Genomic DNA, 22,572 nt, shown 5'->3' with positions numbered 1-22,572 from the left:
ACTCCAGCCTGGTGACAGAGTGAGACTCCATCTGAAAAAAAAAAAAAAGAGAGTGAGAGAAGAGAAAGTCCTTACTTGATCAATAATAGCATTGAATGTAAATGGACTAAACTCTCCAATCAAAAGACATAGAGTGGCTGAATGAATAAAATAAAAGGCACAACGATCTGTTGCCTACAAGAAACACACTTCACCTATAAAGACACACATAAACTGAAAATAAAGGGATGGAAAAACATATTCCATGCCAATGGAAACCAAAAAGTAGTAGAAGTAGCTATACTTAGATAAAATAGATTTCATGACAAAACTGTCAAAAGAGACAAGCTTATTATATAATGATTAAGGGGTCAATTCAGCAAGAGGATATAACAATTATAAATATATATGTACCCAACAGTGGAGCACCCAGATATATAAAGCAAATATTATTAAACCTAAAGAGAGAAATAGACCCCAATACAATAATAACTAGAAACTTCAACACTTCACTTTCAATATTAAGCAAATTATCCAAATAGAAAATGAAGAAAGAAACATTGGAGTTAATCAGCACTATAAAACAAACAGACCTAATAGATATTTGCAAAACATATCATCCAACAGTTGAAGAATATACATTCTTCTCCTCAGCACATGGATAATTCTCAAAGATCGACCATATGTTAGGCCAAAAAACAAGTCTTAAAACATTCAAAAAATTGAAATAGTATAAAGCATCTTCTATGACCAAAATGTAATAACACTAGAAATCAATAACAAGAGGAATTTTTGGAAATAATACAAACACATGGAAACTAAATAACATGCTCCTGAATGACCAGTGAGTAAATGAAGAAAATAAGGAAATTGAAAAATTTCTTAAAACAAATGATAATGAAAACACAACATACCAAAACATATGGGATACAGTAAAAGCAGTACTAAGAGGGAAATTTAAAGTTGTAAATGCCTATGTCATAACAGAAGAAAAATTTCAAATAAATAACCTAATGATGCATCTTAAGGAATTAGTAAAGCAAGAGCAAACTAAAGCTAAAATTAGTAGAAAAAAATAAATAAAGATCAGAGCAGAAATACATGAAATCAAAATGAGTAAAACAATACAAAAGATCAATAAAACAACAAGCTGTTTTTTTCAAAAGATAAACAAAATCAACAAAACTTTAGCCAGAGTAAGAAAAAAGAGAAAAGACCCAAATAAATAAAACCAGAGACAAAAAATGAGACATTACAACTGATACCACAGCAAATCAAAGAATTGTTAGAGGCTACTATGAGCAACTATATGCCAATAAGTCAGAAAACCTAGGAGAAATGGATTTCTAGACACAAACAACCTACCAAAACTGAACCATGAAAAAAATCCAAAACCTGAACAGACCAGTAACAAGTAACAAGAGCAAAGCCATAATAAAAAGTCTCCCAGCAAAGGAAAGCTTAGGACACTATGCCTCCACTGATGGATTTTACCAAACATAAAAGAAGAATGAACTAAGACTAGTCCTACTCAAATCATTCCAAAAAATAGAATGGCAATATTGCCAAACTTATTCTACAATCCCAGTATTACCCTGATATCAAAAACAGACAAAGACACAGCAACAAAGAGCTACTGGCCAATATCCCTGATGAATACTGATGCAAAAGTCCTCAACAAAATACAAGCAAATCTAATTCAACAACACATTAAAAAGATTACTCATCATGATCAAGTGGGATTTATCCCTGGGATGCAAGGATGGTTCAACATATGTAAATCAAACAATGTGATATATCGTATCAACAGAATGAAGGACAAAAACTGTATGATCACTTCAAATACTGCTGAAAAAGCATTTGATAAAATTAAACATCCCTTCATGATTTAAAACAAAAAACTCATAAAACTGGGTGTAGAAGGAACATACCTCAACACAATAAAAGTCATATATGATAGACCCACAGCTATTATTATATTGAATATGGAAAATTTTCCAAGATCTGGAACGAGACGAGGATGCCCACTTTCACCTCTGCTACTAAACATAGTACTAGAAGTTCTAGCCAGAGCACTCAGACAAGAGAAAAAAGGATATCCAAATTGGAAAGAAAAAAGTCGAATTATGCTTGTTTACAGAAGATATGATCTTACATTTGGAAAAACCTAAAAACTCCACAAAAAAACCATTAGAACTGAAAAACAAATGCAGTAAAGTTGCAGGGTACAAAATCAACATATCAACATACTAAAGTCAGCAGCATTTCTATATGCCAGCAGTGAACAATCTGAAAAAAAAATCAAGGAATAGTTTCATTTACAATAGCTACAAGCAAAATAAAATACCTAGGAATTAACCAAAGAAGTAAAAGATCTCCACATGGAAACTATAAAATATTGATGAAAGAAATTAGACACAATAAGTGAAATGATAGTCCAAGTTCATGGATTAGAAGAATAAATATTGTTAAAATGTCCATATTTTCTAAAGCAGTCTACGGAGTCAATGCAATCCCTATCAAAACACCAATGACATTCTTCACACAAATAGCAAAAACAATCCTAAAATTTATACAGAACAATAAAAGGCCCAGAATAGACCAAGTGATCCTGAACAAAAGTAGCAAAACTGGAGGAATCACATTATCTGACTTCAAATTATACCACAGAACTATAGTAGTCAAAGCAGCATGGTGCTGGCATAAAATCAGACACACAGACCAACAGAACAGAATAGAGAATCCAGAAATAAATTCATACATCTGCAAGGGACTCATTTTCAACAAAGGTGCCGAAAGCATACATCAGAGAAAGGGCAGTCTCTTCAATAAATGGTGCTGGGAAAACTGGGTATTGATATGCTGAAGAATGAAACTAGACCTTTATCTCTCACCATATAAAAAATCAAATCACAATGGATTAAAAACCTAAATCTAAGACCTCAAACTATAAAACTAGTAAAAGAAAACACTAGGGAAACTTTCTAGGACATTGGACTGGGCAAAGGCTTCTTTACAAGCACAGGCAACCAATGAAAAAAATGGAAAAATGGGATTACCTTCAGCTAAAAAAGGCTTCTGCACAGCAAAGAAAACAACAAAGAGAAGAGACAACCTACAGAATGGGAGAAAAAAATTGCAAACTATCCATCTGACAAGGGATTAATAACCAGAATATTTTATAAAGCACAAATAACTCTGCAAGAAAGTCTAATAATCCAATTTAAAAATGGGCAAAATATCCAAATAGACATTTCTCAAAAGAAGACAAAGCAAAAGCAATTGCAACAAAAGCCAAAATTGACAAATGGGATCTAATTAGACTAAAGAGCTTCTGCACAGCAAAAGAAACTATCATTAGAGTGAACAGGCAACCTACAGAATGGGAACAAAATGTTTGCAAGCTACCCATCTGACAAAGGTCTAAAATCCAGAATCTACAAGGAACTTAAATAAATTTACGAGAAAAAAACAACCCCATCAAAAAGTGGGCAAAGGATATGAACAGACACTTCTCAAAAGAAGACATTTATGTGGCCAATAAACACATGAAAAAAAATCTCATCATCACTGGTCATTAGAGAAATGCAAATCAAAACCACAGTGAGATACCATCTCTTGCCAATTAGAATGTCAATCATTATAAAGTCAGGAAACAACAGATGCTGGAGAGGATGTGGAGAAACAGAAACACTTTTACGTTGTTAGTGAGAGTGAAATTAGTTCAACCATTGTGAAAGGCAGTGTGGTGATTTCCCAAGTATCTAGAACCAGAAATACCATTTGACCCAGCAATCCCATTACAGTGTATATACCCAAAGGATTATAAATCATTCTACTATAAGGACATATGCACACGTATGTTTATTGCAGCACTATTTATAATAGCAAAGACTTGGAACCAACCCAAATGTCCATCAATTGTAGACTAGATAAAGCAAATGTGGCACATATGCACCATGGAATACTATGCAGCCATAAAAATGAGTGAGTTCATGCCCTTTGCAGGGACACAGATGAAGCTGGAAACCATCATTCTCAGCAAACTAACACAGGAACAGAAAACCAAACACCGAATGTTCTCACTCATAAGTGGGAGTTGAACAATAAGAACACACGGACACAAAGAAGGGAATATCACACACCAGGGCCTCTCAGAGGGTCGGGGGGGCAAAGGGAGGGAGAGCATTAGGACAAATACCTAATGCATGCAGAGCTTAAAACCTAGATAACGGGTTGATAGGTGCAGCAAACCACTTTGGCACATGTATACCTATGTAACAAACCTGCATATTCTGCACATGTATCCTAGAACTTAAAGTAAAATTAAAAAAAAAAAAAGACATATAAATGGCAAACAGGTATATGAAAAGGTGTTCAACATCATTGATTATCAGAGAAATGCAAACCCAAACTACCAGACATCATCTCACCCCAGGTAAAATGTCTTTTATACAAAAGACACGTAATAATAAATGCTGGTGAGGATGTGGAGAAAAGGGAGCCATTGTGCACTGCTTGGTGGGAATATAAATTAGTACAACCACTGGGAAGAATACTCTGGAGATTTCTCAAAGAACTGAAAACAGAGCTACCATATGATTTGGCAATCTCACTGTTAGGTATATACCCAAAAGAGAGAAAAATCTGTGTATCAAAGTGATAGCTGTGCTCCTGTGTTTATTGCAGCACTATTCACAATAGCCAAGATTCGGAAGCAACCTAAGCATCTTATCAAGAAATAAATGGATAAAGAAAATGTAGTACTTATATGCAATGGAGTGCATCATTCAGCCATAAAAAAGGATAAGATCCTGTTATTTGCAACAATATGGATGGAACTAAAGGTCATTATGTTAAGTGAAATAAGGCAGGCACAGAAAGACAAGCTTCACCTGTGGAAGTTAAAAAGTAAAACAACTGAACTCATGGAGATACAGTAGAATAGTGGGAGAAGGGTGGGGGAAGAAGGAATGGTAAGGGTTACAAAAATATAGTTAGATAGAATAAATAAGATCTAGTGTTTGATAGCACAACATGGAGACTAGAGTCAAAAATAATTGAACATTTAAAATAACTTAAAGAATATAATTGGATTGTTTCTAACACAGAGAAAGGATAGATGGATACCCCATTTACCCTGAGGTGATTATTATACATTGTATGCCTGTATCAAAATATCTCATCTATCCCATTAATATATATACCTGCTACGTACCCACAAAATTCACAAATAAGATTTTTTTTAACAAAATAATAAATTTATCTTTAGTTAACCCAAACCTTGCAGGAACCATACCATGAAAATAATACTGAGGAACACAGTTTCAGTTTAGTTAAATTGTCAGGGAACAAATTACCACAGAAACAAACATTTTCGCCTCTGTTCTCCTCCTTATTCCGCACATTCTTTACTCTCTCCACATCCTGTGCTACTTATGGGTCTCCACATTTGATCTAATCCATCCCCCCTCCCTCCAAATCATTGCACTCACAGTTGACCCTTAAACACCATTGAATCATGAAGATCCACTTATACATGGATTTTCTTCCACTTTTCCCTTCCCTTTGACAGCAAGCCCAAGCCCTCTTCTTCCTTCTCCTCCACCTACTCAATGTGAAGACAATACAAGGGTGAAGACTTTTGTGATAATCTACTTCCACTTAACGGAATAGTAAATATATTTTATTTTCCTTATGATTTTCCTCAATAACATTTCCTTTCTTCTACTGACTTGAAGAATATGGTATATAATATTTATAACATACAAAATATATGTTAATCAACTGATTGTTATTGGTAAGGCTTCCTGACAACAGTAGGCTCTTAGTAGTTAAGTATTTTAGAGTCAAAGGTTATACATGGATTTTCAGCTGCGCAGCCGTGGACACATGTAACGCCTAAGTTGTTGCAGGATCCGCTGTATTTTCGAATGCTCTTGAGGTGCCTGTGAAATATTTAGACAGGACTGTTTGACAGAGTTTGATAAGACTGGCTGACTGGGTTGCCTACCCAGCACACTTTTTTTTTTTTTTCATTCCCCAAAATGTTAGATCCAGGAGCCCCTGGCAAAAACCTAAACTCAGAAATAAGAGGATATCACTCTAGGACCCAAATTTCTCTGAATGCAAGACCTGCAGGTAGATCTGGTCTAGAAAACCAACCAGAGAAAGACTGAGAGAACCAATGAAGATTCTGGTAAAAAAGAAAAAAAAAAAAACTAAGGTAAAACTTTAACAAATAACCAGTTGAGTTGGAATATAAGCTCCTAGAGTGCAAAGAACCTGATATTATGATATAATAAGAAATATATATTTGATTTCAGTCCTGGGTTCCTGTCACAAAGCTTTTTAAACCCCTGGAATTTTCTAAATAATAGGGGTGAGGCCAAGGTGACTCTTGGTGGGCCCCTAGAAAGCTCAGGATGGGGGCTGGTTGCCAAAGGAACCAGCCATGTAATTAAAGAGTTGGAATTGGGTGCAGTGGCTCATGCCTGTAATTTCAGTACTTTGGGAGGCTGAAGCAGGAGGATCACTTGAATTCAGGAGTTCAAAACCAATCAGGGAAACATAGGGAGACTCCATCTCTATAAAACTACGTATTTTTAGCAGAAACAGGGTTTCACTATGTTGGCCAGGCTGGTCTCGAGCTCCCAACCTCAAGTGATCTACGCACCTCGGCCTCCTAAAGTGCTGAGATTATAGGTGTGAGCCACTGTACCTGGCCACTGACTGCAAATTCTTAAGAGAAGACTGATTCCAGTGGCTCACACCTATAATCCCAGCACTTTGGGAAGCCACAGTGGGCAGATCACGTGAGCCCAGGAGTTGAAGACCAACCTGGGCAACATGGTAAAACCCTCTCTCTACAAAGAAATAAAAAATAATTTAGCCAGCTGTGGTGGTGTGCACCTGTAATCCCAGCTACTAGGGAGGCTAAGATGGGAGGATCACCTGAGCCTGGGAGTTCAAGGCTGCAGTGAACCATGATCACACCACTGCTCTCCAGCCTGGGTGACAAAGTGAGACCGTATCTCAAAAAAAAGAAAAAAATAATTCTTAAGAGAAAATCTGCCTGATTCAACTTCTCTTTGGAAATGAAGATACAGGTCATACATTACTGGGCAGCCTGTAATGGTTGCCCTTTGGTGAGACCCCTACTACTGAGGTTCACCTTAGGCCTATGAAGCTGGTTTGAGAGCCAACAAAATGGAAAAGGATCATATGGCTAAAAATTGGGCTTCACAGGAAACAAAGCCTCTAAGTCAGGCAGTTTTTCACAGAATGCAGTGTGACTAGGCCAGGACTTAGAAGTTTAATCCATCGAGGAATATGATTAATGGCTTGTCAAAGAGAAATGTAAGTCATCTTATTGATGTATTTCTTACATTGAATTCTTGCAATGTTAACCATATCAAATTAAATTCAGTAAAATATCAATGAGATCAAAAAGGTTGTTATCTATGAAAATGTGTTGAAAAGTAGTTACCATCATACAAAATGAGGGCTATTATCATCAGGAATTCAATGCTTTCATTTACTCATTTAATAGGTGGTACCTATTGTGTGCCAGGTACTACACTATTTACTGGAGAAAGCAGTCCTCACTTTTCAAATTCCAGTTACACCAATGCTGTGAGTGTACACATATTTTTAAAGCAATTAAATGATTTTATTTCTTTTCAGATGAAATCTGAATGGCTAATCACAGTTACTTATCAGCTCCTAAAAGCTAGACAGCACACTTGGCCAGTCCTTGAGTGAGATCTCTAAGAAATACACAGCAGGCTACAGGAAGTACATTGTTAATTCACTGAAGTGGCATATATGCTTTATGTCAGTGCTGAACAGATGCCCCTGTACAGCATGAGGAAACCCTGCTGCTGACAGTACTATATTTCAAAGGTATTTTAAAACTGACTTCACAGTCCCTTCCTGGCTCCCAGATACTCCGTGGCTCATATATTAAAGCAAGGGTAGGTAGATGCTGAGCGAATCCTTTTGTGTATATACACATTTCTGCTTTCCAGATTCTTCCTAGAGTATTAACATCAAGTTTAAACTTTCTTTTTTCTTGATTTTTTTTTTTCCTTATACCTCTTTTCCCCCAAACACTGTAGCTTTGCTGGATAATACTGAACAGCTGCAACGTGCTACCCAATGGGATTGCTGAAAATTTTGGCAATTGCTAAAATGACTCTGTGTAGACACATATTCACACATGTAGAGATAGAAAAATTGTTTAAGAACCAGGGGACCCATCTGAATGAAAGATGCCGGCTAAGTGCTAAACATTATTATTTCATCTGAAAGGAGAATGAGGCAGAGAAAAATAATTTTGGTAAGGCTAAAAATGCCTCAGAAGTATTATGTTAATTATTATCACAAAAGTTCATCAAGAGCCTCCAAACTCAGCAAACTTGACCAGAAATCTATTTCCCTTCTGACAGTCTTTCAGCCTGAACAAGCATTCTTGCTCCTAATTACTTCAATTAAAAGTGCTTATAATAAAATGTTGTCATTTCTCTCCCTCAGACCTTAGAACTAGGGAGATAATTGTCAAATTGTTCTTTCATAGTCCCAAATGGGATTTTGTTTCCAGCACAATGAGCTGTTTCATTCTACTTTCTACTTATAAAGAAAATAAGTAGCCTTTCTAAATTACTCAGGGAAGGTTTGCGTTTTTGTATGTTTGCTTGTTAAATAGTATGAGAAACTGAGTAGAAACTGTTAATACACAGATTCTCCTTTTGCTTACAGTCCTTTATCACCAGGGGTTGTCAAATACACACAAACTCATGTATCTAATATACATCATCAGGATAAGGAAATCAGACTATCAATAGAACTAGTGTCCCCACTCTCTGAAATGGACTGCTTTGTTGTTTCAAACACATCTGTAACGTGAGTTAATGTTCAACAGTCAGAAAACATATTTTTCTCTCAAAGAGGGACTCCAGTAACTAAAGTGTGCCTCAGATTCCTCACAGGGGACGTGGAATTATAGCTGGTAATGACAACCACTGACTGGTGAAGTTGACTTGGTCAATTACCCTCTGCTGAACTAGAGTCTATACGACACATTTCGCAAACATAGATTGCCTGAGAGTGACAGGAAAAGAGACATACTTGTACTTGCCAACTTAATAGGATATGGTTCTCATTTGAGCACATTGGAATTGTACTCTATTTTTCATCATTTCCTCCCATTAAAACAATAACACAAATCTTTACTGGCCATTTAGGCTTATTTACAAAACAATAGTTTCTGCTAGAGTTATAGATCACTATTTCTTTCCTCTGTCAACATTGAAACAACTCTGCTCAATGTAAAATCTCCTACCCACAGTTCATATGGAATAAATCATTGTAGAACAGCAATCATGGCATCACCTATAGTCAGAACATTAATTATCTAATATCTTATCAAAAGAACCTAGTGTTACTTAATCTAAGATATTTGATAAAGTTTAAAATTTTTCCCCAATGTGTTTGAACTCTGGCTGGGATAGAGGTATGTTATATAGAAATTAGCATTGAATAACAAAGAAATTCACAACAGACAGAAAACTCTAATAAACCACCTCCTCAGATTCAAATGACTTTCCTTCTATGCTGGTCTTTGAGAAGAAATGTGGGACAATTTAAAAAAAACAAAAAGGTGAATTTTGGCATCAGACCTGAGTGGGTTCAATCTGCATGTTATTTAAACTCTCTGTACCTTGTCTTCCTCACTTGTAAAGGGAGGCCTTAGCTCACCTGACTGTTGTAGGAATTAAATGCCCACAGGATAAAGTGCTCTACAGATAATAGGTGTCAATATACATGACCTTGCTTGGAGTAATCCAAGTTTACATAAAAGTTTAGTAAAATTATTATATAGGGAAAATGTGTCCTCAGCACTCCCAAGCCCACATTTCTACATGGTTTTCCTATTTTGTTAACCTCATCTTAAACTTGCAGATTCCCAGTGATAGTGTCCCATTTTCTCTTATTAAAGTGTATCCAACAGACTGAGGCATTAGGAACGTGATATGATGCCTTTCCCAGAAGCATTTGCATTTTTACAGAGAGATGTTTGAAAAATTATTTGACCCAAGAGGAAAAATTACACATGTATAATTCAAAGGAAAGTATCTACAGACTTTTCCATCATCTCTGACTGCACAGAGATGCCTGTGTAACCAAAGCCATTTCCCCTTTTTCCTGCTAAGTAAAGCCTAATTTGCATAGAAAGGGAATGGGCTCAGTCACAGGCAATGAGTAACCATTTATCTAAACCAGTTAGGCTGATCCTATTCCCATTCACCAATTAAAGTTCTAAGAGTAGACATATGATGCAGTTTCAACAAATAAAATATAAGGAGAAGTCTCCTAGTGATTTGGGGGAAAAATATCTCCCCTAGAAATGAGGGAGAAGGTATTTTGTTCCTTTCACCTTTTGTTGTGTTTTTTGTTTAAAACACTGTTGTGTAAAGACATTAGCTTAAAGCTTTGACAGCCATTTTGTCACCATTAGAGAAACACTGCCACCATAGAGACAATAGCAGTCAGAAACAGTAGGAGCCTAGTTGTTAGTGATACCATTGACCTGCTATACTAACTCTAGAATTTCTTACTTATTATGTGATATTAGTTAAGTCACGAATATATTTTTAGTCAGGTATCCTGTTATTTGTAGCCAAGCATTTACTAATTTATAGACACTCTCTCCTTTGACTATCCTTAGAAGCCTCAGGAGAAATCACAAAGACAAAAAGATATCTTAAGAGATTAAGAGCAAAAATAGCATCTTTTATAGTATGAGAGAGGCTAAGAGTATAAGCTCTAGATGTAACAGGATACATTCCTATCTTTAAGGTGGGCCAAATTGATCTCAATTCTTACTTTACTGCAGCATCTCTCTGAGGGCAGGAACCTAGTCTTCATCACATCACTAGCACCTGACCAGTTGCCTAGCACATAGTAGGCAATTGACAAACATTTGTTGAATGACTGCATGGTAATTGTGGAGTGACTCATCTAATTTTGTTGTAGCTTTCTAAAGTTTTGTGTTGTGGGGACCTATGGACTTCTCTGCAACAACTGATTTGGAAATGAAGCCAGAAAACAAGAATGGCTTTCTATGCTTCATCTTTCTGTTGCAAGTGGCTCTATATTGCAGACCTATAACATAAATCCTTCCCTCCCCAGTAGTATATACAAAGCTGTGATTTTCTTCTGATTCTCTATTTTTAAAAAGTCTAAGACCATTCGTGTGTTTGTGTTTCTTTGTGTTGACTGTAGGTTTTGATGTTGTTGCCAGTTCCCTTCTCATACTGTCAAATTTTGTTTTATGTTCCCTTATTCTTTCAACCATTTCAGGGGCGAAAATGCTAATTACCATGGGCTTAATAGCAGTTCTGAACTGCACCAGAATACCAGGTTCTTGCAAATACCTGTCACTGCAGAAGTTTTCAATTACCATAATTCCATTTCTAATTCAAATTACCATAATTGCCCTCCATTAATGCAACTTTCTTAAAGCTGAAACATCAAAGAAGAAGCTAGCATTCACATTAGCTTAGTTGACTACTTGCAAAAATAAACAGCATCTGTCCATTTTGCAAACAGGATGCTGTTAGCCTGAAAAAATATATGTATCAATGTTCTGAGTTTATAATACCTATCATATTATATTATAACTATTCTGTCAACATATATAAAAACCGAAAACCATTCATATATCTTCCTCTTTCTTCTATTCTGGATGAGGAGTAAGAACTGTTCTTCTGATTGCTTCAGTATTTACCACAACAAAATTCAGCCTATCTACTCCTTAACTACCCTAGTTCTTACAAATCCATCTATTTGCATAAAAAGCAGTTTTGTTGCCCTGCGATCAACAATATCACTTCTAATGATCCTTGTTTTTCTGAGCAAGTCATGCTTGCTTTTCCCACTTACTGGTGTGAAACAAGACCACTTCCCAGAATTAGCTGGTTTGAATATTAGTGCTATGCCTTCTCCAGGCTGTCCCTAGCATTTTATTAGGAAGCCCATAATTTTTACATTTGAAATACAGGTGATATTTGTACTTGAACTGTGAGAAACCACCTGAGGAAAGCAGACAAAACAAAAGGTCACATCATTAGTTGGATGATTAGAGTACACGGTTCCAGGGAAGCAAGTATGCAGTCCTTTAAGCCAACAAGTGAAACAGTGAAGTATTCTTCAATAAATCAATTCATTAAATTATAGATTTCAAAAAATGTCTAAACAGGCCCTATAATAAGTTCATTTTAAATTCTCAGCAAATGATCAAAGCCATTGATAATTCTCCGTCCTGCAGAGTTTCTGTGGTATCCAGCAGTTTAAGTCAGCCATTTAAGAGCCACAGTAGCTTTGAAGGTTGAAAATTCTGTGTCTACAAATGCCATGGGCACCTTGAGGAATTAGCTCCAGGCTGTAGCAATGTAGAACTCTTTGTGGAAGACAGAAAACAGGGAATAATCTAATTTGTCGGAAGATTCTAAAGAGTTCAGAAAGAGAGTTCACCTAATTACCTACGTCCAATCAACAGACAGATCCAGCAGATGAAGTCACAGGTTACTGCTAAACCCCAGAGGCATCTCTCACTTTGTGTGCTCCTAAATATCTTAGCATGTATTTAGGTTATTATTGTATTTTGCTCCTCAACATTGGGTAGAAAATGAACCCCATTGGTACCAAAGACTTTATGATACCAGATTTCCATCAATGAGAAGCAGTCTGAGGATAATTGGAAATGACCTGCCGACAAGTAAAAAACAAAGCTGGCAATGAATTTGTGGGATAGCACATAGTTAGACCTTCATATTTTTGAGGGACTACACCAAAATTAACTGTTACTCCTGGCCTAACTTTTATAATTTTTTTCTGGCTAAAAAGCAACAAAGTTTATGGATACATGAGAGTAGTAACGGAATTAATTAAAATAGACATATCATTACTATTCATTTAGCTAAAACTTAGAATATGAGTAGGAGATATGCAAATGGAAGACCAATTCCAGCACTTGGCTTGAGTCTACACAGTCTTAGAGTGATATTTCTCTGATCAGGTGTTGAGAAGTTCAAGTTGCAACTTGTAGGCCTAAATCTCAGATTCATCATCTTATTCGAAGATAGTACCCCATGGGTTGCTGATGAGATCACAGATCAGAAAGTATTTTGGATATGGTTGCACACCTGAAGTTTTCTCTCTACCAGACTGAGAGTTGTTTAAAAACCAGGACCACCTAGAATAGTATATGGCAAATGGAAGATATTCAATGAATATCGGTTGAATGAGTGAATGAATCAGTGAATGAATAGAGGGAATAAATAAATTATCAATGCTTTTACAATGTGGCAATATCCACTATATCGGATTCTTTGGCCTATCACATTGAGTAGAATTTATAAACAGTCAAGGTTTCCAACAAGTAAAAGATCTCTGAGGGATCAATATTACAAAAGTTATTCACTTTCAACTTTGCGAGCTAGAATACGTCTAAGAATGTATTGAACTTCTCTAACTATATTTATACATATAAAATGTGCCAGAGTCTGTGCTAGTTTCTTACACATATATAATCTCATTCAGTTTTTCTGTCTCACATCTGTTATTCTCAGTATGTATTTCCTTTTAACTCATCCCTTTTCCTTCACTTTTATTTATCTTTTCTTTAACTAAAATCAATTAATAATAATTTTTTAGTCTTTTTCACATTTATTGAATAAAATTTTAGGTTTACAATGTTAAATTTTTAAAGTAGACAGTTGCAATATTTTAAGTGATTTTTTTCTCAGGAAAAATCTGAATATGGTTAGTTTCATTTTTTCAGGATATCAGAGACATTGAATTTAATTTTAAAAATTGAAAAAATGTCCTCCTGATTTGGAAGGTAAATAGTACTACTGTAGCTCAGACTCTTACAACCCTCCGATGTTGCAGGCAGCCTCCTGAATCATCTCTCCCCCATTGGTTACTCCCCAGGCCACATTCTGATGTCATCCACCAGCAACACATTAATGTTCAGGCAACAAGGCAAAAACACTAACACGACTCAAGAGCTCTTAACTCTAGTCTGATCTCAACCACTTTCCAGCCATATGAATTTAGGAAAATTGCCTAGGAAGAGAGAGGTATATGTGGATGGTTTTAAAAATAAAATAAAGACAGAAATAAATAACTGCTGTACTAAATTCAGGGGATTGTTACAAAGCTCAAATGGATTAAAGTATTTTGTTGTGTGTAAAACATTATACACATATCAGGTGTTATTAAACTTTAAGATGTATTACCTTTAAGTGGCATAGCACAGCAGTGAAAAGCACAGACATGGAGTCAGACTGCTACCCATTAGCTGTATGATCTTGACCACATAACACTTGTGCCTCAGTTTCTCTTCTGTAAGATAATTGTAATTATGGACTTATCATAAGAACTAAATGAGATAAATATTATATAAAGCGCTTCAAATAATTCATGACCCACAGTGTTGTATTTGTTATTATTACCATTATTATATTATTCTCTGGCTGAAAATTCTATTGTGATTTCCCTGCTTGGCATTCACAGCTGTCCATAATCTTCCTTTTCCTCCACTTTCTTTCTACTCCCTAACACAGACCAGCTCTGCTCTGGCTAGACCAGTCTTCCCAGTGCCCTGCATTTAATCCTGAATCCGTACTTATTCACTTAGCATCATTTATCTGAAATGCTCTTTTCTCTGTGATCTTTCCATTAATCAAATTCCTGTTCCAGTCCACCTCCCCAACCGCTTGAGCCATGCCTTGCACCTTCTCTGAATTACAATGGCAGCTTTAATGCAGACTATTCACCCAGAATTTTAATCATGTACTTCCTGGTACTGCTGCTGATACTGTTCAACAGCATCTTCCCCTTCTTCTGAGAAATGTTCCCTCAAACATGGTAGCTCTAAAGTCTGAGGCCCACTTCCTTGGCCATCTGACTCTCACAGCTGGTTAGTCCCTCCTTGAAGTACTTCACACCTGATGGAGAAGAAAAGCCCTCTCCTCTCTGGCATTGAGCTGTATTAGTGTGAGCCCGGAGCTTCTAACATCCATGGCCCCAACTTTATGGAAAAGCTAGTGAGAGGAAATAAAGGAAGCACAGAGAGAGGCAAAGATGAGAGATGTGAAGTGGAAATGTGGACGCTCTACTTCCTGGTTCAAAATGTCCCTGAAGCTAGTTCTACCGCCTGTTCCAAGTCCTTGGCTATTGAGTTATATATGTCAATAAAGTCCCCTCTTGTGCTTTTCACTTGTTTAACTGTTAATAGTGTGGCATAGATACTGAAAAATGTATCTTTTTCTTATTGACAGGCCTCTGTCCCACAGCCAGGCTATTTTCAGCTTTAATTATGTGACTTGTCCTTGTTCATTATCCATATACCATTGAAGAGCAACAAAAGTAAGTGATTCATTGCTGACACATGGCATTTCTTGAGCAGCCATTAATTAGCAAAATAGCACTTGAACATAAATTGTTAAGGAGTGTCAGCAAATAAAACTGTAATCAGAATTTTTCTCCCTTCTTGTGTATGCACCTTTGTGAATTGCACTAGGCAGTTTCCAACTTTAATTTAGAGCTTATCAAGGAAACCAAGTATTACATTAATCTTTAAGAAATGAGTCTAAGTGTGCTTGACCCTCTCTATTCTCTCTTTCAGAAACAAGAGATGCCCCAAGACACACACATGCATCTTCTCTGCCCTGCTGAGAGCTTTGGATCCTCGCATGGAAGGACCACATAGTTGAGCGTGGTCTCATTTTTAAGGTGTTTAATAAACAGCCACTGAGCAAATGCTATGGACCAGGCCCAGTGCAGGTAAAAGGAAATATAAGAGTAAATAATAACATTTATGCCTGAACACCCATTGTAAGCTTATCTCCCCACATCCATATATTTCAGACTTCACCAATTTGGTGCTTCAACTTCCATCTGCTAGTATCTGTATCTCTGAGCTTGAATAATTCTTCCAGAAAACCACTCCTCCAGACAATGGCAGGCCAGAAGTCACAGGGAATTAACACCTCCCTATGCCTCTTCAGCCTCATAGACCTTGCGTTCTACAGCCCTCAAGCAATGATTAATCGGCATGGGTATGGAAACACTCGAATTTCTTTGACACTGGAGAGGCAGAATGCTGAGACACAGGAGTGGCTCAGTATTACCAACTTACTAATGGACAATTTATTGGCCTCCTCTCCCTCAAACTATTTCTACATCCCTGTCAGTATTTTCTGTATTCCTCCCCTTGAAAAAAGAAAATAAACTACTTGCATTCCAATTTTTGCTTCACTATCTGCTTTCAGGGCAACCCAAACTAAGACCATTTGCCCTTAAAGAACGTATACTGCAATGGGGAAGGCCAGCTTGCAAATAACATTCTTTTAATAAAGGAATGAGGATGGTGGAAACACAGAAAAATAGATGCCTCTATTTCTCATGACTCTAAGAGCAATTAAAGAGAATCTTACCACAGGATTCACAGTAAATGAAAATTGTATAACAGGGTCTTCAGCAAGGGATGCTGTAGGTCGTATCTTTCATGACCACTGCTATTGATACCTAGCTCCCTTATGCCATACTGGTCTCTTTTCCCTGCGGCCTAGTTAGGGCCTTATTAACTCTGTCTCCTAATAGGCTTTTAACTGGCAGACTTTCCAATGAAATCATTGAAATAATAACTATTTAGTGATATTCTAATATGATACTTCCTTAGGATACAATGTCCTAAATATCAGATCTAACATAGCTAGTTTAGCAAAGGACTTTAATCTCCTTCTTGACTTTTCAAACCAAGACACTTTTATCCTAACTCACTAAATTCTAGCTGCATTTTCAAATGGGACCTAGTTGTCACATTGTGTCTCAGATTGGGCTCTCTGGGACGCTGCCTCTGAGATGGAATTTCATACACAGGGTATGCTTTTGGGAAGAAGGAAGTAGGATTGAGTAGAAGAAGCAGTCACACTGCAAAGCAAGTCAATGCCAGAGGAAAATGTGAAGCAAGGATTGTCAGTTGTCTTGTGTTTGGCCAAAATGGCCAAGCCTAGATAAGTTATTGGATACGGGCTGCCCAGGAATGTGGGCTTCGGTGAGCAGGTGGTTCTCTGCTGCTGCAACAATGCCTCCAAGGTGTCTTCTGAGACCACTCCCACCAAACCAACTGGAGCAACAAGCCCTTCCTGGAAATGGAATCTAGCTGGTGCATCCATGACTATTCATGATACACTGGGATCTGCCTAATTTCTCAGCCTTATGTTCATCTTCACGGGGGCTTAACAGTTATAGGTTAGAAAGTTGTATAGTGTCAGTGACTCCCCAGCGTTGCTCCCCTTCTCCTCCCCTTAAACTCCCAAGGCTTTTGCCAGATGTCCTAGCTCCACAAACACTTTTTGGTAGCGCATAAGCTGGCTATTATCAGATGAACTAAAGTATAAGATTAGAACTTAATGCCATAAATAACCAAATTTAGGGTTAAGGTTAGCATCAAGCTGGGATATAGAATCAGGTGGCCTAGAAGACTCAGGCCTATCAGGTTTAGGTCATCTAAGACCATCAGGTTATTTGAGTATTCAATGAACCTATCGAATTCCTGGCATTTATCTGTGTCCTGGAGCCAAATCTCTCTACCACATGTGGAGAGTCTCTGTATGACTGAACCAGTATGGCTTGAAAGAAAGCTCCTTTGAGGTGACCACAGGTTTAAGCATGTCCCTCTGTCGCCCTCCTAATGCCCTACTCTAAGTGCTGCTATTATCTGAAGGGCACTGCGTAGCCTTGGGATGTGAATTTAGCTTGTCCAGATACGTAAATATATCAGGGGGCTATGAAAAGCATAATTTGCACCAAGTCTCTGCACTCCCAGTTGTGTTCATTTTGGTTGAATTACTGCTTTCTAAAGATTCCCTGTGTTCCATTGAGAGGCCCTTGCTTTAAGCAAAGATTCAGACAGAAAGAGGCAAAAAGAAAGAATCTGTGTATTTAACAACACACTTTGAAATTTTAAATGATCTAAACAAAATAGGCTATCTTTAAAACTAATTATGTTTTTGGTTCAGAAAGGAATTTTGCCTCTAATTCAAAGTGAAAAATAGCATATGCATTTATTATTTTGCAGGGTACCCACCCTGTACCATTTCAAATTCATGTTTTTTTCAGCCTGTTCTGTCTTTACCAAAACAGTCAAACAAAAGAAACATAAAGATAACAGCACAGTAACAAAGGGACATGAATAATTGGAATGTCTCTTCAGTCAGAAGCATTTTTTTTTTTTTTTTTTGAGACGGAGTCTCGCTCTGTCGCCCAGGCTGGAGTGCAGTGGCCGGATCTCAGCTCACTGCAAGCTCCGCCTCCCGGGTTTACGCCATTCTCCTGCCTCAGCCTCCCGAGTAGCTGGAACTACAGGCGCCCGCCACCTCACCCGGCTAGTTTTTTGTATTTTTGGTAGAGACGGGGTTTCACCATGTTAGCCCAGATGGTCTCGATCTCCTGACCTCGTGATCCGCCCGTCTCGGCCTCCCAAAGTGCTGGGATTACAGGCTTGAGCCACCGCGCCCGGCCGTCAGAAGCATTTTTGCTTCTACTAAAGGATTACACTATGATAAATATTATTACCTTCAAGATCAATGGAATGAAGGATCTGCCAAATCGAATCCAATGCCAGGAAAATCTATATTGTATTTACAGATTTCGGATGGAAAGATCCAGTATTCATAGCACAAAGCATTTGTATTCTCTTTTCTCCACTCACCCCTCAATTTCCTTCCAGAACCAAAACTATTTGCACTACTTATTGGCAGAAAGCTTCTTGTTCTTCGAGTTGATACTGTAATCACCAGACAGAATACTTTGAGGATTGTACATCAGCCATCCTTGAAACCAAGACTCAAAGCAGCCACCCACTCTGTGTCTACTGCTTCATTCCTTTCATGCTGCTCTCCCTGGAAGAGCTAAGTTATTATTGAAATGTAATCACCCCACCTATATTTCGAGCAGATGACCTGAGTAGATCAAATGGATTTGTAAGCATTTATTGGCTGTTTTGGTAAAGCGGTATAATGTAATCATGCACTTCGAACTCTGCCTTCATTAGCCATGCAGAATTCCCCAGGTCAGTATTTACATTTCAGCAGCTAATTTATTAGGCTTCTAGATGCTGTGATTCAATCAGCTTCACAGAATCCACTTTGGTATGGCTATGCTGACACAGAAATGATGGAGGGCAAATAGATTCAAATTAGTCAGACTGCAGTCACAGTAACACATCACTTTACCCTTCATTTACTTCTGCATTTGGATACATCCCATGCAGCTTTATTTGCATCCAGAAGACCCAGAATATGCCTTCTAATGAATTTAGCAGCTGAAATGAATCACGGCTATTCAGAGGAAAGTATGAGGGATCTTGTTACGGACTTAGCTTTCATCAATTTTCAGATTGATATAACCCTGCCATATCTGTGAGGGGGTCAATGACCCAGCTAATGATTTAATACATGGAAACAAGGCTTTCACTCTGGTAGAATGACTGGGTCCTGATCACAAATATGCCTTGGAGAGGTAAGTACAGCCAGGAGAAAGAGAGGTCATTTTCATTTCAAGGGTCCTATTCTTCACCTGATCCCAAAGGGACTAGCAAGCAGCAATTTTCAGAAATCTTTATTTCTTTATCTTCTCCCTCAGAGGAAGTAGAAGGGATGTCCACAGAAGATAAATAACTATGACAACAGCAAACACACCACAGTGATCGGGTTGGACCCAGTGGGAGCTTCTCTCGTACTACACTTTGCTGACCTTCTAGTAAACATTTATTAATGGTAACAAAAGCTTAACTAGACAAGCTGTTGGCTTTTCGTTAAGTGTTCAGAGTACTAAAGTTATAACAAGAATCTAGGAATAAGACAGTTCATATTAGTGGCCAAAACAGGAATATAAAGTGAAATAATCACTGCAATCTGAGAAGTAATGAGGGGGCATAGTATTAAGTAACATTTGAATAATTATTATGTGGTATAAATTGTGCATTTTCTCATTTAATCCTCATAACAAGCTTTACACAGTATTATTTTTGCCCCTATTTTATAAATGTAGGGACTGCGGCACAAGAAGCTTCAGCAGTCTGCCAAGGGTCATGGAATCTAAATAATATAATTAGATTTTAACCCTGAGAATCTAACTTTAAAGATAGATTTCCTAACCATTATTTAAAGTAAGATCTACCCACTGGTATATTTGATGAATCTTTAATATCTCTGAGAAAAAAAAAAAAAACATTGTAAAGGGTCAGTAAATATAAGCTCATTCATATCTTTACTACCTATAGAAATCTCTGCGTGTTCAGATATTTCCCTGGGATTTCTGACACATTGTACCCTTTCAGAATATATCTTGTTAAAGACTTATCACTGGTGTTAATATTAGAATCAACATAAAAATCAAAATGATAGCTACTGAATGGTTTTCAAAAAATGTAAAGAGCCTTTGAATTGTCATCTTGAGACTGAACCCTAGATTTCCATTCTTATCTTAAAATATGATAATGTGGATTTTTCCACTGAAACATTTGTTTCACTAGATTTAAGTCGACAAAAATATTAACCTAAAAAACAGAGTCTGAGTCTGTATCTACATGAAACCATTAAATTTCTTTGCCAATTATCACTAAAAATTCCACATGCTAATAGGAGAGATATGAAAGCTGGTATTCATCAGATTTTCTTGATATATAGCTGAGTCAAAGCATAACAAGATGAAATCAACTGACAGGTTATGTATGTAAGGGAAAAAATTTCAAGCTATACATAGTCAATCCTTACCTGCTAGTCACCATATCAAAATCCAAGAATAAAACCTGAGTCTTTATACCTAAAGATTCTCAGTGTGAGATGCTGCTGTCACAGTTACCCTCTGCAATATAACAAGTATTCTAAAAATTAATGGTATGGCTATGCTGACACAGAAATGATAGAGGGCAAATAGATTCAAATTAGTCAGACTTCAGTCACAGTAGCACACCACTTTACCCTCCATTTGCTACTGAATTTGGACATATACAAATGGAATTTTTAGGGTGACTGGCAAAAAAAATTTAATGGTTTAAAGCAACAATGATTTTTTTTTTGATGGTGTCTTGCTCTGTCACCCAGGCTGGAGTGCAGTGGCGTGATCTGGCTCACTGCAACCTCCACCTCCCGAGTTCAAGCGATTCTCCTGCCTTAGCCTCCTGAGCAGCTGGGATTACAGGGGCCCACCACCATGCCCGGCTAATTTTTGTGGTTTTAGTAGAGATGGAGTTTCACCATGTTGGCCAGGTTGGTCTCAATCTCTTGACCTCGTGATCCACCTGCCTTTCACCATGTTGGCCAGGTTGGTCTCAAACTCCCGGCCTCAGGTGATCCAAAGTGCAACCTCCCAAAGTGCTAGAATTACAGACGTGAGCCACCAAGCCCAGCCAGTGATTTCTTCTTTCTTACAATTCTGTGGGTTTTGAAAATCAGCAGTTCCTTTGCTGATTTTGCCTGGGCTTACGCATGCATCAGCAAGGCAGTCAGCTGGCTGGGAGGTGCAAGATGGCCTCACTCACATGTCTGGCAGTTGGTTCTAGCTGTTGGCTGGGGCCTCTGCATGGTCTCTGATCTTCCAGTGACTAGACAATCTTCTGTACAAGAGGATCTCAGGAAAACATACCCAGAGAGGAGGTAAAAGGTATCTGGCCTTTTGAAGCCTAGACTATGGGACACAACATAACTTTTACGAAATTCTACTGGTCAAAACAAAACAAATCTGGCCCAAATTTAAAGAAATAAAACAAAAGATTCCACCTCTAAATTACAGAAACAGCAAAGTTACATTGCCAAAGAGCAGGTATTTTGGATGAGAAGAAATTGTGTGTGTGTGTGTGTCCATAAACAATTACCACAACCACAAAAAAATGTTTAAAAAGTCATCCAGATTGACTGCATCAATGTCAACATTTCAAGGTCCTAGTTGTGATATTACACTACAGTTTTGCAAGATCTGACCATTGGGGGAAACAGGGTAAAACTACACGAGCTCTCTCTGCATTGTATCTTATAATTTCATGTAAGTCTGCAATTACTTCAAAATTAAAAGTTTAATTTTTAAACAGTCAACCAGAAAGAATCTTGTTATAAAAAGTAATGTAGGCTGAGCACAGTGGCTCACGTCTATAATTCTAGCACTTTGGAAGGCTGAGGCAGCAGGATAGCTTGAGCGCAGGAGTTTGAGACAAGCCTGGGCAACATAGTGGGACCTCATCTCTGTAAAAATAAAAATAAAATAAAATATAATAAAAGATAAAGTATTGTGAATAAAAACAGAATTCATTATCATGACATTTTATCAATTCATGTGAGGCCATATGTAAAATAACATATGCAGTACATCCCAACCATTTATTCCATGAGTGTTTTTTGACTGTCTACAAACAGCCCAATGCTCTTTTAGGCATTTGGTAACAGACCTAAAACCCCTTCATCATGGAGCATTACCTTCTAGTATTTAACTGAAATCTGTGACAAACCACAACAAGGAATG

The sequence above is a fragment of the Colobus angolensis genome, unplaced genomic scaffold (genome assembly GCF_000951035.1).
Source record: "Colobus angolensis palliatus isolate OR3802 unplaced genomic scaffold, Cang.pa_1.0 Scaffold80, whole genome shotgun sequence".
NCBI classification, from domain to species: domain Eukaryota; kingdom Metazoa; phylum Chordata; class Mammalia; order Primates; family Cercopithecidae; genus Colobus; species Colobus angolensis.
The sequence above is the reverse complement of the archived record's forward strand: the minus strand, read 5'-3'. Positions refer to the sequence as shown.